The following is a 12,399-nucleotide window of genomic DNA, read 5'->3' as shown; positions in this document are numbered from 1 at the left end:
GCCCATGGCAGGGGGGTTGGAATGAGATGATCTTCGAGGTCCCTTCCAACCCAAATCGTTCTTTGAAGGTTGCATTTCTTTCCACATTTCCAAACCATGGCTCTGACGTATTTTTTAATTTAATATTTTGTTAGAATTTCATCTAAAAGAATAAGTAGAAGTGTTAAATAATCTCAACAAAAATTCAAAAACTCTGAAGTCAAATACTGACGTTGCTTCATCTGGTTATATATAACAGGATTCCTGTGCTTCCTACCACGCACTGCAGCAGGGAGTTGTTGAGCTCAGGAGACATGAGCTTGGAGTTGGCTGTGTGTCAGGGACGTGTGTGGTGTCAGCAAAGGGTTTCAGCAGTAGAACAGTCAGGGTTGTTTCAAAAGAGTACTGGGCATAACATTTTCATTCTTCTTCATCTCCCGTGTTGTATGTCACCATAACCCCCAAAGAGAAAAATCAGTGAATCTTCACTCCTTTCGTCTTCTCTCTGTCTGGTGCCTGAGACAGATCCTCAGAGGTGCCATTGGCATCCTTTGTTTCTGACTCTCCTCTTCCTTTTCACACTTGGTTCCTGTATGAGCATTTAGCTTTTTAAAGGAAGCAGTTTTTAGCTCCTTCCCTCTTCTCACGTCATCTATAATTTTATAATATTCTTTGGTATGTTGCTCACTGCCAATGTGTGGTACCTTCCTGATCCTGCACATCTCTCCCACGCCTCTCAGCAGTGGCATGCAAAAGACCACATCCTGTTCCTTCAAAGAGACCATGCAATTCAAATCTTTGTCACACAGCTAAACCACCCCTTCTGGTAATTCAGGGACAGTCTTTTATTCCAGCAGCCTCTCGACTGCATCCCCAATCTCATGCTCCCCTCCATGTGAGAAAGGGATTTTCCATGTAAAAGTAGACAACCAGGAACAGTGAAAATTTCTCACACCAGCAGCTCTGCAATGCAGATTCCTTTACCTTTTTTCGTCTCACTTCATCATTAACTCTATCTTTGGTAGTCCCCACAAAAACATCAAAGTCTCTGAGTTTTGATCTCCCTGTGCAGTCCTAACCTTCAAATTTCCTTTACTGCATCCCTCAGCCCTGCCTAGTTCACCCCTAAGAGTGTCTTGGGCCCCTCTGGAGCAGAGAGTATAAAAAATGTCATCATTGTATTAGAGAATTCAAAAAAGAAACCACAAATACATTTACTGTCTCCAGCAGGACTGTGAGACATGTGACCTGGGATTCAAGCAATCTATGTGCAACTCAATCTCTTTAATACCTGAAGACCAGATCAGGTATCTCTCCTTCTCTGTTGTTCATCTGTTCTGTGAGCACTTGTCCCAGCAGATTAATACATAAGGGCTTTTTTAGGCTTACCCAGCAAGTAAATAGGAATAATCTGCCACGTCCTTCAAAATCCACAGACCTGGGCTCTGTTTTGTGGTGGATTAAGGAACTGGGCACATTGGAGATGATGCACAAGGCACTTCCTGGCAGGACTGGTTGGAAACCTGCTGAGAGTCTTTGATTTTCATTTCATTACACTGAGAGGTCTCAGGCAGGACAACAGATGATGCACTTTTCTCCTTCCACTCCCTCTCACCAAGGAATAGCACATGGAGCAAAGGTATTTTCCTTACTCTACTCTTCCACTACAGCCCAGATTGCTGTCACAGGAGCTTCCTCCTTATGTGCCACAGCAGCTTCCTCGGATAAGTATGCACTAAGACTTAGCCCATTTCCTACAAACTTGCCAATAATCGTCACACCAGACAATGGAGTTATAATCAGGGCTCATTTCAGAATCTGCAATGGAAAGAAAAGTTAGTCAGAAGGGCCCCTTTTCCTTGGTGAGAAGAGCCAACATCCACCCACATAGAGGAGCACTCTGGGCAGGAGGCAAACATTTTGTTGCTTTTTCTTTTGGTTCTGTCATACAAAGCAGCTATTAAAAGTGTTTAAAGATGCAGATGAGCTGACCTAGTACAGTTTCACTCAGGCAAGATGCCAGGGCATATTATGTAAAGTGCTGATTTTTCCTACATTTTAAATTAGATATAGAACAGTCGGTTTCCAGCCCTCCTTTCTGGCAACAGGCCCAGCCTCCTGCACTTCCATATAAACTGGGCCCAAGGTGTCACCAAGACTCAAAAATTGAAGTGGTACTGTTGGTGATGGCAATGTCCTTCTCAAGAATCCAGGGTATGCTCTTCCTCTTGTTCTTCCCATGCTTTTGTTCTGGTCAGCCTGCAGCTCTACTACTGCGTTTCTCCACCTCCCTGGATCCTTCCAACACGGTCCACCTCTGCTGGGACCATGATGAACAGGAGCTGATGATATTTGAGCTGCAGGTCCATACAACTGGCTGGGTGGCATTTGGATTCAACCCTCATAGAGAGTTGCCTGGATCTGACATTGTGACAGGAGGTATCTTTCCAAATGGCAGTATCTACTTCTCTGTAAGTTGAAAAGACTTCCTCTGCAGGCTCCTTTATCAGGGGTCATGCTCCAAATATATTGAAATAAAAGTATGTTGGAAGGCTGAGAAAACTGGGATTGTTCAGTCTGGAAAGGCTAAGAGAGTTGGGATTGCTCAGCCTGGAGAAGAGAAGGCTCCAGGGTGACCTAATTGTGGTCTTCCAGGACATGAAGGGAGCCAAAAAGGAAGGTGGACAGAGACTATTTCCAAGGGCCTGGAGTGACAGGACAAGGGGGAATGGCTTCACACTGACAGAAAGTATGTTTAGATGGGATACTAGGAAGAAATTCTCTATTGTGAGGGTGATGAGGCCCTGGAATGGGTTGCCCAGAGAAGCTGTGGCTGCCCCGTCCCTGGAAGTGTTGAAGGCCAGATTGGATGGGGCTCTGAGCAACTTTTACTCATTCACTTGATTTCCTCTCTAGGAAGTGGAGACATCAGTTCCCCTCCCAAGGTTGCTTCTTAATGTGTTCTTAAAGGAGTAAGACAGGACATCCTTGGGAATTGCTGGTTTTTTCACTGTCAGGCAACCACTAAGGGTAGATGCTTGATGTTAAAGGAGCTGGAGTTTAGAAGAAAAAGATGCCACCAAGGTTGCTAAATAAAAAACAGACCATTGTTTTGTTTCACTTCATTTTAATTTATTCTTAAACAGGCAGTTTAATGTTATCCAGATACAGAAAGAAAAATAATTTATACCAATGAAGTGCTGCCACAGTGGTTTTATTTTGTTCTGCTGTTTTCAGTTCCCTTTTCCAGATGACAGTAAAATGTCTTTTGCATGAAATTGGTCTCTGCACTTGTCTAAAAATGAGTGGGCTTCAGAGAGAGTACGGTAGCGACCCTTCCTTATGGTCCTTATCTTGTTACAAAATAATTCTTGCAATTTCCACTTTTGAAATGCTTTTGTGATTGGGACACAAGCAGAACTTATGCCTGTGAATTACTGCAATAAAAAAAAATATGATTAATTTAAAAGAAAGACTTATTTTTAATAATAATTTTTTAAAAAGTGAGTTGAGGCAAACATAAAGCATTTAATTTCTCCTAAGAGAGCATCCTGGAAGGAAAAATTGAAGTGCTTGGCTTCAAAAATATTAAATATTCCATTATTTTCGGAAGATAAATATAACATTTAGCAATGTTTTTTCCTGCCTTGGTAGTAGAAACTCTTTGTTACATTAGAAAATAATTTTGGTCCCACAAAAGTTACTTTTCAACTCTTTTACAGATCAGAAGGTATCTCCCAGTTATTTAGGTCTGGACACATTCCAGGTAAACAAGTGCTTTATTGGCCACCAAAATCCACATCTGCTCAGCTGTAAAGCACATTCAATGAATCCATGGAACACATAGTTTGAGGGAAAGACATGCTAGTTACTGTAAATGGAGTTTAAGTGGGGTTTTCCATTTGCCATCTTCCTTCAAAGCCTCTCTCTCACACATCTCTGGGTGTATGCTTTAATTTTCCTCTTTACTACAACCATAACAAAGTCATTACCTGAGTAATCTCCAGTGGGTGAAAAACTAGCAAAAATGCTTGTTTTCACAAAGATTTTTTTTCCTAACTGTTTACTGCATTCCTCTTTCATAATGTATATTTAATTGTAAATATTTTATTTATCTCAGAGGGGATTATTTTCAGACTGCTTGTCTTTGAATTTGGATGTTTTAATGAAACAGGTATTTTCAAAACTGTTTGACAACAAAAGCTGGATTTCCAAACTATGACATATTCCTTGGTAAACTGAGCATTTTTGCTAGAGGGAAATTGCTTGGAGTATTCTGAAAGTCCAAATTCATGGATAAACTCAAGAGGAAGAAAGGATATTAAAAATATTACAAAAGCTGTAAGCAGGTTTTGAAGTAAACACTTGAAGGAACAGGGATGGGAGGAAAAAATATCAGGAAATCTGTCGCGTTGGGTCTTTATATAATAAAGAAATGGAGTCTGTTCCCCACTGAGGTGGTGATCAGAGAGCATTTATTTCAAACCTGGCGCTCTTTTTATCCATTAAAACCATGTGACCTTGTGACCAATGAGGTTATCGATTCCGGTGCATGTCCCCTGAGCTTCCCTGCCCTGGGTGCCTCCCCTGCAGCCCTGGACACGCCTCCTACATCACCCCCTTCTCAATTATTTAAGAGGGTCACGAAAACAGCGCAAAAAACAACAGTGCAAACAACAGAACAGTACATTATAAACTACCACAGCTTCGCAATGACCCAGCACATCGCTTGCTTTGTGTATTAGGGAGGGTTTCGAACATACTGAAACCTGAAAACCATGACGCTGTTGCAAGTTCAATAAAACAGATATTTATTACAAAGAACTGGCTGAAATAAACAGGCATCTGGGAGAAAGAGAAAACCAAAGAGGAAGTATGACACCCTACTCACTTAGGTGCCATTTATGGGATGATCTTACCCACTCCAGATACTATAAAATCCTCTGCAGCAGCTGCGTTTTCCGGAGGATTAGCAGGTTCCCACTTCAGCAGGTGTCCCTGCTGAAGGCAACTGGATCCTTCGTGTAGAGCAAGCCAATCCACGCACAGGGAAAACTTGTCTGCTTTTATACAGTCCATTGAGCACCTCTGCCCGGGGAGGTGTGGCCAGCACTGCCCCGCCAGAGGTTCCCAATTCCACCCTCTTGGTTATGTAAGTTCACACCTTCAGTGCATGCGAGAACTTTGGAAATCCCCTGACGCAGTACGCTTTGGGGGTCTTTTCTAATTGAGTTGGGGGTCTAGCCTTCCTCCCCTCCTCATCACTTTCTCCTTCAAATGCCCTTGATGGATAATTAGCCAATCACAGAACACCAATTAAAACATTTTATACAGAAGTTCTCCCTCCAAGGACGAATTCACTGTTTTATCAGTGAACTCGGCAGGGAGAAATATAAACTACTGCAGGTGGCTGGGGCCAAACACAGACCAAAAGTATCAGCACAAATTCACGCTAGTCCATGCACCAACTGCACCACAAAGCCAAAACTTCCAGGCTTTCTTTCCTGGGGATAAGGGCTGTTGTTTCCTGTTTTGAACCATGCCTCCCAACTACCAACACAACTCCTAAAATTGCATACAAAAAAAGATTCCTCCCAGTCTAGAGTTACCAGCACAGAAAGCTCTTGAAGCCCATGGAGTCCCCAGGCTGACACAGCAACTGCACCACAAAGCAAAAGCTTCCATGCTTTCTTTCCTGGCGATAAGGACTGTTGTTTCCTATTTTCAGACCTGCCTCACATCTGCCACCCCGACTCCAAAAATTGCATACAGACGAAGAAGATTACACCCAGAACAAAGGTGCCAGCACAGGTGCTTTCGCCCTGGCTGCCCAGAGAGTGCCCAGGCTGCGCCACCAACTGCACCTGAAAGCCAAAGCTCACAGGCTTTCTGTCCTAGGGCACAGGGCTGCTGGACCCTTTGGTCAGCCCCGCCCCGCCATTGCTGGCCAGCCCGCCTCAAAACCGATACAAATGAGGATTCCTCCCAGAACAAAGGTACCAGCACAGAAAGCCCTGTCTGCCCACGGAGTGCCCAGGCTGTGCCACTGTAATAAGTAAGCAATGGTAAAATAATTTGCTCATCAAATTGTATGCTATATTCAAATTTTATGCTATATTCTTATATATTATTGTAGTTAATGTTCTGCTAAAGCTGGGGGATTGTGAGTTGTGAATAGTTAACTGTCATGTCAGTATTATAGGTTGACTGTCTTGCAGCTTGTAGTTCTCTAGCTGACAAAACAAAGTATTATGCTTTGCTGAACAAGTATGCTGTATCCTGTTTTTCTAAAAGTATATTATCTAAAGTGTACTTATAAGGTAAAGATGAGATGGATAAGGAACAAAGGGTCAAGTACAAGGACGATAAAGAGGAACCAGGACGGACATTTGGAAAGTCCCACACACCAGGACTACGGACTCATCAAACTATTGATGGAAAAGTACCTGGCAACTGAATTGGGCCTGCAAAAAAGGACCAACCAGAACAAACCCCGCGAACTCGGATCCAATAAAGAGATAACAAGTGACTGTAGGACAGGAATTGATAAGGGTATAAAAAGCTGTTTTGCTTATTTGCACTTTATATAAATCTTATAAAAAATTTTTACTGCTATATTTCAACCTAGTTTTATTTACCTATGACACCACAAACTGCACCTGAAAGCCAAAGCTCACAGGTTTTCTGTTGCGGGGCAAAGGGCTGCTGTTCCCTAATTTCAGCCATGCAGTGCAATAGCCAGATCCCAATTCCCAAAGCCGATACAAATGAGGATTCCTCATTGGAAAAAGGTGCCAGCACAGAAAGCCCTGGCTGCCCACGGAGTGCCCAGGCTGCGCCACCAACTGCACCACAAAGCCAAAGCTCACAGGCTTTCTGTCCTGGAGCACAGGGCTGCTGTCCCCTTTGGTCATCCCCGCCCCGCCATTGCCAGCCCCCCCCCCCTCCAAATCCTCGTTTTCCTCATTGGAAGAAGGTGCCAGCACAGAAAGCCCCGGCTGCCCATGGAGTGCCCAGGCTGCACCACCAGCTGCACCTGAAAGCCAAAGCTCACAGGCTTTCTGTCCTGGGGCACAGGGCTGCTGGACCCTTGGTTCAGCGCTGCGCTGCATTTGCCGGCCCCCCTGCCCGAAACCCATACAAATGAAGTTTCCTCCCAGGGAAAAGGTGCTAGCACAGAAAGCTCTGGTTGCCCACCGAGTGCCCAGGTTGTCCTATCAACTGTACCTGAAGTCAATAGTTCCAGGGCTTCTTTTTTGCAGAAGGGGCTCCTGTTCACTTTTATCAGCCCTGCACTCCCATATATGGTCCCAAGTCACCAAAATTGAATATAAACGAAGATTCCTCTCAGGGAAAAGGTGCCACCACTGAAAGCTCTTGCTGCCCACAGAGTGCCCAGGCTGCCCCACCAATTGCATCAGAAAGGCAAATGTTGAAGGCTTTCTTTCGTGGGAATAAGGACTGTTCTTTACTTTTTTCAACTCTGTATTGCTACTGCTATTCTGACTCCCAGAATTCCATACAGATCAAGATTCCTCCCAGACAAAATGTGCCTGGACAGAAAGCACTTGCTGTACATGGAATACTAGGGGTGACCCACCAGCTGAACATGAGAGACATTGGGTTAAGGTTGTCTTTCCAGTGTTTAATTACCCTCATTCTGTTTTTGAACTCTTCAATTTAAATTGCTAGTCTTACTCCACAAAAACACAGCCACAGACCTACCTTACAGGCCACCAAAGAGAGCTGGGAGGGTGGCTGTGCTCTTCCTGCTCTCCCTGTCTGGGTGACCTGGGCCCTGCCGTGCCCTCCTTAACAAGGCCACACCCACATTTTCCTGCTCCTGTTTGCCATAGACAAGGTTATTTGAACTCCCTGAACCAGTTTATATGACCAAGAAACAACCGGGACTCCCTTCCCTGATAATCTGATTATACCTTGCAAGGCAGCTAGGCTCAGCTGGGAGCACTTTCTCCCAGCAGTTTAAATCTCCCACAAATGCCCTCAGCTCCAAGCAATGATCAAATGATTAGAGCCTGCAGGGCAGCTGGGCTGGGCTGGGCTGGGCTGGGCTGGGCTGGGCTGGGCTGAGCTGAGCTGAGCTGAGCTGAGCTGAGCTGAGCTGAGCTGAGCTGAGCTGGGCTGGGCTGAGCTGAGCTGAGCTGAGCTGGGCTGGGCTGGGCTGAACATGGAAGAGCTTCTCCATGCAGTATAAATCTCTGACAAAGAACCTCAGTTCCTCTCTTGGTCATCTCAGAAGGCATCAAAGGACAGCTGAGCTGACCTGAGCTGGTCAGAGACAGGACAGAGAGCGCTTCCTGCCCATGGAGTGCCCAGGCTAGCCTACCAACTGCACCAGAAACCATGAAGATAAGGGGTTTCTTTCCAGGGAAAAAAGACTGATGTTTGCTTGCAGGAATTGCAGAGCTGAAATAGGCAGTCCAGCTCCAAAAATTGAATATGGAAGAGGATAAATCCCAGACAAAAGGTACCAGGACACAAAGCTCTTGCTGCCCATGGAGTCCCCAGGCTGGCCCACCAACTGCACCAGAGAGTCAAATGTTCCAGGCTTTCTTTGCTGGGGATAAGGGTTGTTTGCTTTTCTCAGCCCTGCACTCAAATTGCCAGTCCCACTCCGAAAATTCCATACGGACAAAGATTCCTCCCAGACCAAAGGGTGCCAGGACACAAAGCTCTTGCTGCCCATGGAGTGCCCAAGCTGGCCCACCAACTGCACCAGAAACCCAAATCTGACAGGCTTTCTTTGCTGGGGATAAGAGCTGTTGTTTGCTTTTTTTAGCCCTGCGCTCAAACTGCCAGTCCCACTTCCAAGATTGCATACAGACCAAGATTCCTGCTGGACCAAAGGTGCTAGGACAGAAATATCTTGCTGCCCGTGGAGTGGCCAACTGCATCAGAAAAATAAAGATGCCAGGCTTTCTTTGCTGTAGAAAAGGACTGTTGTTTGCTTTTTTCAACCCTGTGCTCAAACTGCCAGCTTGACTGCCAAAATTGCATAGGGGCCAAGATTCCTCCCAGACCAAAGGTTGCTGTCCATGGAGTGCCCACTCTTGCCCACCAACTGCCCTCAAAAGCCAAAGGTTCTAGGCTTTCTTTGCTGAGGATAAGGGCTGTTGTTTGCTTTATTCAGCCCTGCGCTGCAGCTGCCAGCCCAACTCCCAAAATTCCATACAGATGAAGATTCCTGCCAGACCAAAGGTGCCAGGACAGAAAGCTCTTTCTGCCCATGGAGTGCCCAGGCTGGCCCACCAACTGTACCTGAAAGCCAAAGGTTGCAGGCTTTCTTTGCTGGGGATAAGGGCTGTTGTTTGCTTTTTTCAGCCATGTGCTCCAAAAAGCCAGTAACAGGCTTTTTCTCCCAGGAAAGAAAGCCTGTAAGCTTTGGGTTTCAGATGCAGTTGGTAGGCCAGCCTGGGCACTCCATGGGCAGCAAGAGCTCTGTCCTGGCACCTTTTGTCTAGTAGGAATCCAAGCCGTATAAATCCCTGCTTTGCTTCAGCTTCTGCTTCTTTTTCCTTTGTTCCCAGTTCACAAGCTCAGGTTTTGCTGCTAGAGGCTCAGGCTTTGGTCTTTCCATTCCCTACCAATGCATGGGAGAGGCCATAAGCAGCCCCCAGGCAGCCCCCTGGCTCCCTGACAGCCAGCTGCTCTGGCGCTTGCCAGTGGTGTCTCCCATCCCTGTGGCAGAAGCCCTGGGGGCCTTGGCAGGGGGGTGGGGACACCTCCAAAGGGGCCAGACTGGCCTGGCTGGGGACAAAGAGGGAAAAGGGGGCCCTGCTGGGCCACCTCTGCTGGGTGCTACCAGTGAGGAAGAGAGGCAGAGGGCCAGCCTGGGCCCCTGGCGCTGTGGCCCAGAGCCCGCTGAGCCAGAGCTCTGGGCCCTCAGAGCTGCTGCCAGCACAGGGAGGGCGCGGGGCTCCTGGGGCAGGGCTGCGCAGTCGCTGCTACCCAAGCAGCTCCGTGTCACAGAGAACAGCAGGAGGCTGTGCACAGGAGCAGCAGCACCCACGATGCCTGGGCCTCCTCACCCAGGCACCCACACCGGCCAGGATGCCTGAAGTGGGGATATTGTGCGCACAATTGCATGGGGTTTGGAAAGGGCTTCAGGGAAAGTGGCCACAACAGCTTTCTATTGACTGCCCAGCCTCACAACAACACTTAGCACCTTCAGGGGCAGCCTGTCATCCTGGCTCACTTCTGTGGCCATGCCTGAGGGCAGAGTCACCTTCCAGACTCAGGTGTCCCAAGGCAGTGGCACTGGGGCCATCCTTAGAGACTGTGATGGGATATGAGCCTTGGGGTGCAGTTGCTGAAAGTCTCCTCCATGCAGGCACCTTAAAAACACATGTATGGGCTTCTAAACTCTAAATCCAGGCCTTCCCGGAATGGAAGGAAGAAGCAGCAGAAACTGAAGCAGGGCCTCATATGGCTCAGGTTCCAGGATGGAGGGAAGTCAGCACTGTGGTGTCTGCTGCAAAGACGGCCCATTTCACAAGCTCAGGTTTTGCTGCTAGAGGATCCTACTTTGGGCTTGCTGGAGCCCATTCCCTACCAATGCATGGCCCCTCATTGTTCTTGGATCAACTGTTCTGGACCCATGGGAACATGTGTGCCCTCTGTCCATGCCAGAGCAGCAACTGGCATAACACATCTGTTTCCAGCACTTGTCTTGGCTGCTCCTTCCAGTGAGGTGGCACCTTAATCAGAGACACGGAACAGGTTTGCATCCCAGAGTTCTCCCTGTCCCCTTTGCTTTCCCCCAATGCCCTGGATATCAGCTGAGTCGCATTCAGGCACACAGCAACTGGAGCTTTGAACGTCAGACTGGACAGCTTTTATTTTGCAGAATGCAGAAAAAAAGTCCAAATAACACGAGGAAGCTTGACAGGATTTCTGAGCAATCTAATCTTCATGTGAAACTCAGCAACTGATGGTGGTTTTCTGCTGCAGGTCATCACTTCCATGCAAAAATCATTCCTGCAAGGAGAAAGTGCTCCTGTGTTCTGACAGATGCCGAGCGCTGCCACCAATTGCTCCAAGTGCTGCTCCCAACAGCCCCCTGCAAGAGCACAGACATCAGTGCCCGTTGGCTTTGGCTGCCCTCTGGCAGAGAAGTCCCCCAGGGGCACAGTTCTTTGGGGCAGGAGACAGGCACCACTCCTGCCAGGACTCGGGGCGGTGGCAGGTCTCCTTCGGTGAGGCCTTGCCAGAGCTGCTGATTTTGGTGCAGCCCCGGCCAACAGGGTTGGAGCAGCATTGGTGCCCTTGCCCCCGCATTCCTTCTGTGTGTCACAGCCCCGTGTTTGGGAGGACCACCAGCCGGCATTTCTCCCAGGGAGCCCATGCCAGCTTCTGTGGAGGCCTCGTGCCCTTCCCGCTGCGGCTGCGTTGGCAACCGAGGGGGATACTTCTGCTGCTGTGGGCGGGCACAGCAGGGGTGGGTTTGCTTAGTTTTTGAATTGTGCCTAAAGTTCATGTCCAACTGTCTTAGATACTTTGGAGAACAAACTCCTTCTGACCTGGGGCAGGTGGCTGGGCTGGGGGAGGCCCCAGGGCAGGTGGCAGTGTGTCACAGGGCCCTTCGTGACACGGTGGGCATTGCTGATGGCATGGAACAGGGCAGGTTGTCACAGGGCCTTTGTGACACGTGATGACATAGTACTGGTGGTGACGTGGCCACGTCTCAGTGCTCCTCGGAGCATGCGACGGGATAGACGGGATAGAGCGGTGCTGTGTGGAGCCCCCACGCAGTCAACTCCTTCCTTTCTGACCCGGAGCGTTTTGGAGGTGTTTCTGTGGTGCAGGTGTCCTCAAGGCCAGACCGCGGGACTTGGTGACACGGAGCTTTGGCAAGGTGTCCCCAACCCCTGTGACAAGTGCCCGTGAGGCCGCGCTGCACAACTTGATAACCCATAGCGTTTCCTAGGCTTTTCTCTCCTTCAGTTGCCCTCGAGGCCAGACCGCAGGATTGGTGTCCCGGAAATTTTCCGGGGAGTCTCCAATCCTTGCGGAAGGTGGCCTCGAGGGCAGCCTGCAGGACTTGGTGACCCGGAGATCTTCCGAGGTGTCTCTCTCTTGCAGGTACCCTCAAGACCAGACTGTGGGATGCTAGGAAGACGCCTGAGCCTGCTCAGGCCCTTTCGGAAGAAGAAGGAAGGCCCTGGGACTACTCCAGCACAGCAGTCTGAGGAGGTGGAGCAGTTCCAGCCCCTGCAGGAGGGTGAGTGGCAGAGCTGGGCCACAGGGCTGGTGGCTGCAGCCAGACGGGCCTCTTCCCATCCCATCCCCTATGGACATGGCCAGGGAAAGGGAGAGGGGAAGAGGGCCTGGGGCTGTTCCCCCGGCAGCTCCATGCACTGGGCATGCCAGGGCTGGCCCTGCCTGCGGAGCACAGGGCTG

General features: G+C 48.5%; 1 long non-coding RNA gene across 1 annotated transcript; it reads right to left on the bottom strand.

Annotated features, from left to right (window-relative positions):
* Positions 1-10,805: 10,805 nt before the first annotated feature.
* On the bottom strand, positions 10,806-11,866 carry LOC113957998. Its single transcript, XR_003531366.1, has 2 exons — positions 11,520-11,866; positions 10,806-11,059 (listed from the first exon to the last, which is right to left on the bottom strand). It is a non-coding gene; the product is annotated as an uncharacterized LOC113957998 (long non-coding RNA).
* Between the last annotated feature and the right edge of the window lie 533 nt (positions 11,867-12,399).

This window comes from Corapipo altera, unplaced genomic scaffold, assembly GCF_003945725.1.
Source record: "Corapipo altera isolate COAL_440 unplaced genomic scaffold, ASM394572v1 249, whole genome shotgun sequence".
Lineage (NCBI taxonomy): Eukaryota > Metazoa > Chordata > Aves > Passeriformes > Pipridae > Corapipo > Corapipo altera.
Note: the sequence above shows the minus strand (reverse complement) of the source record. Positions and strands in the feature narration are given on the sequence as shown.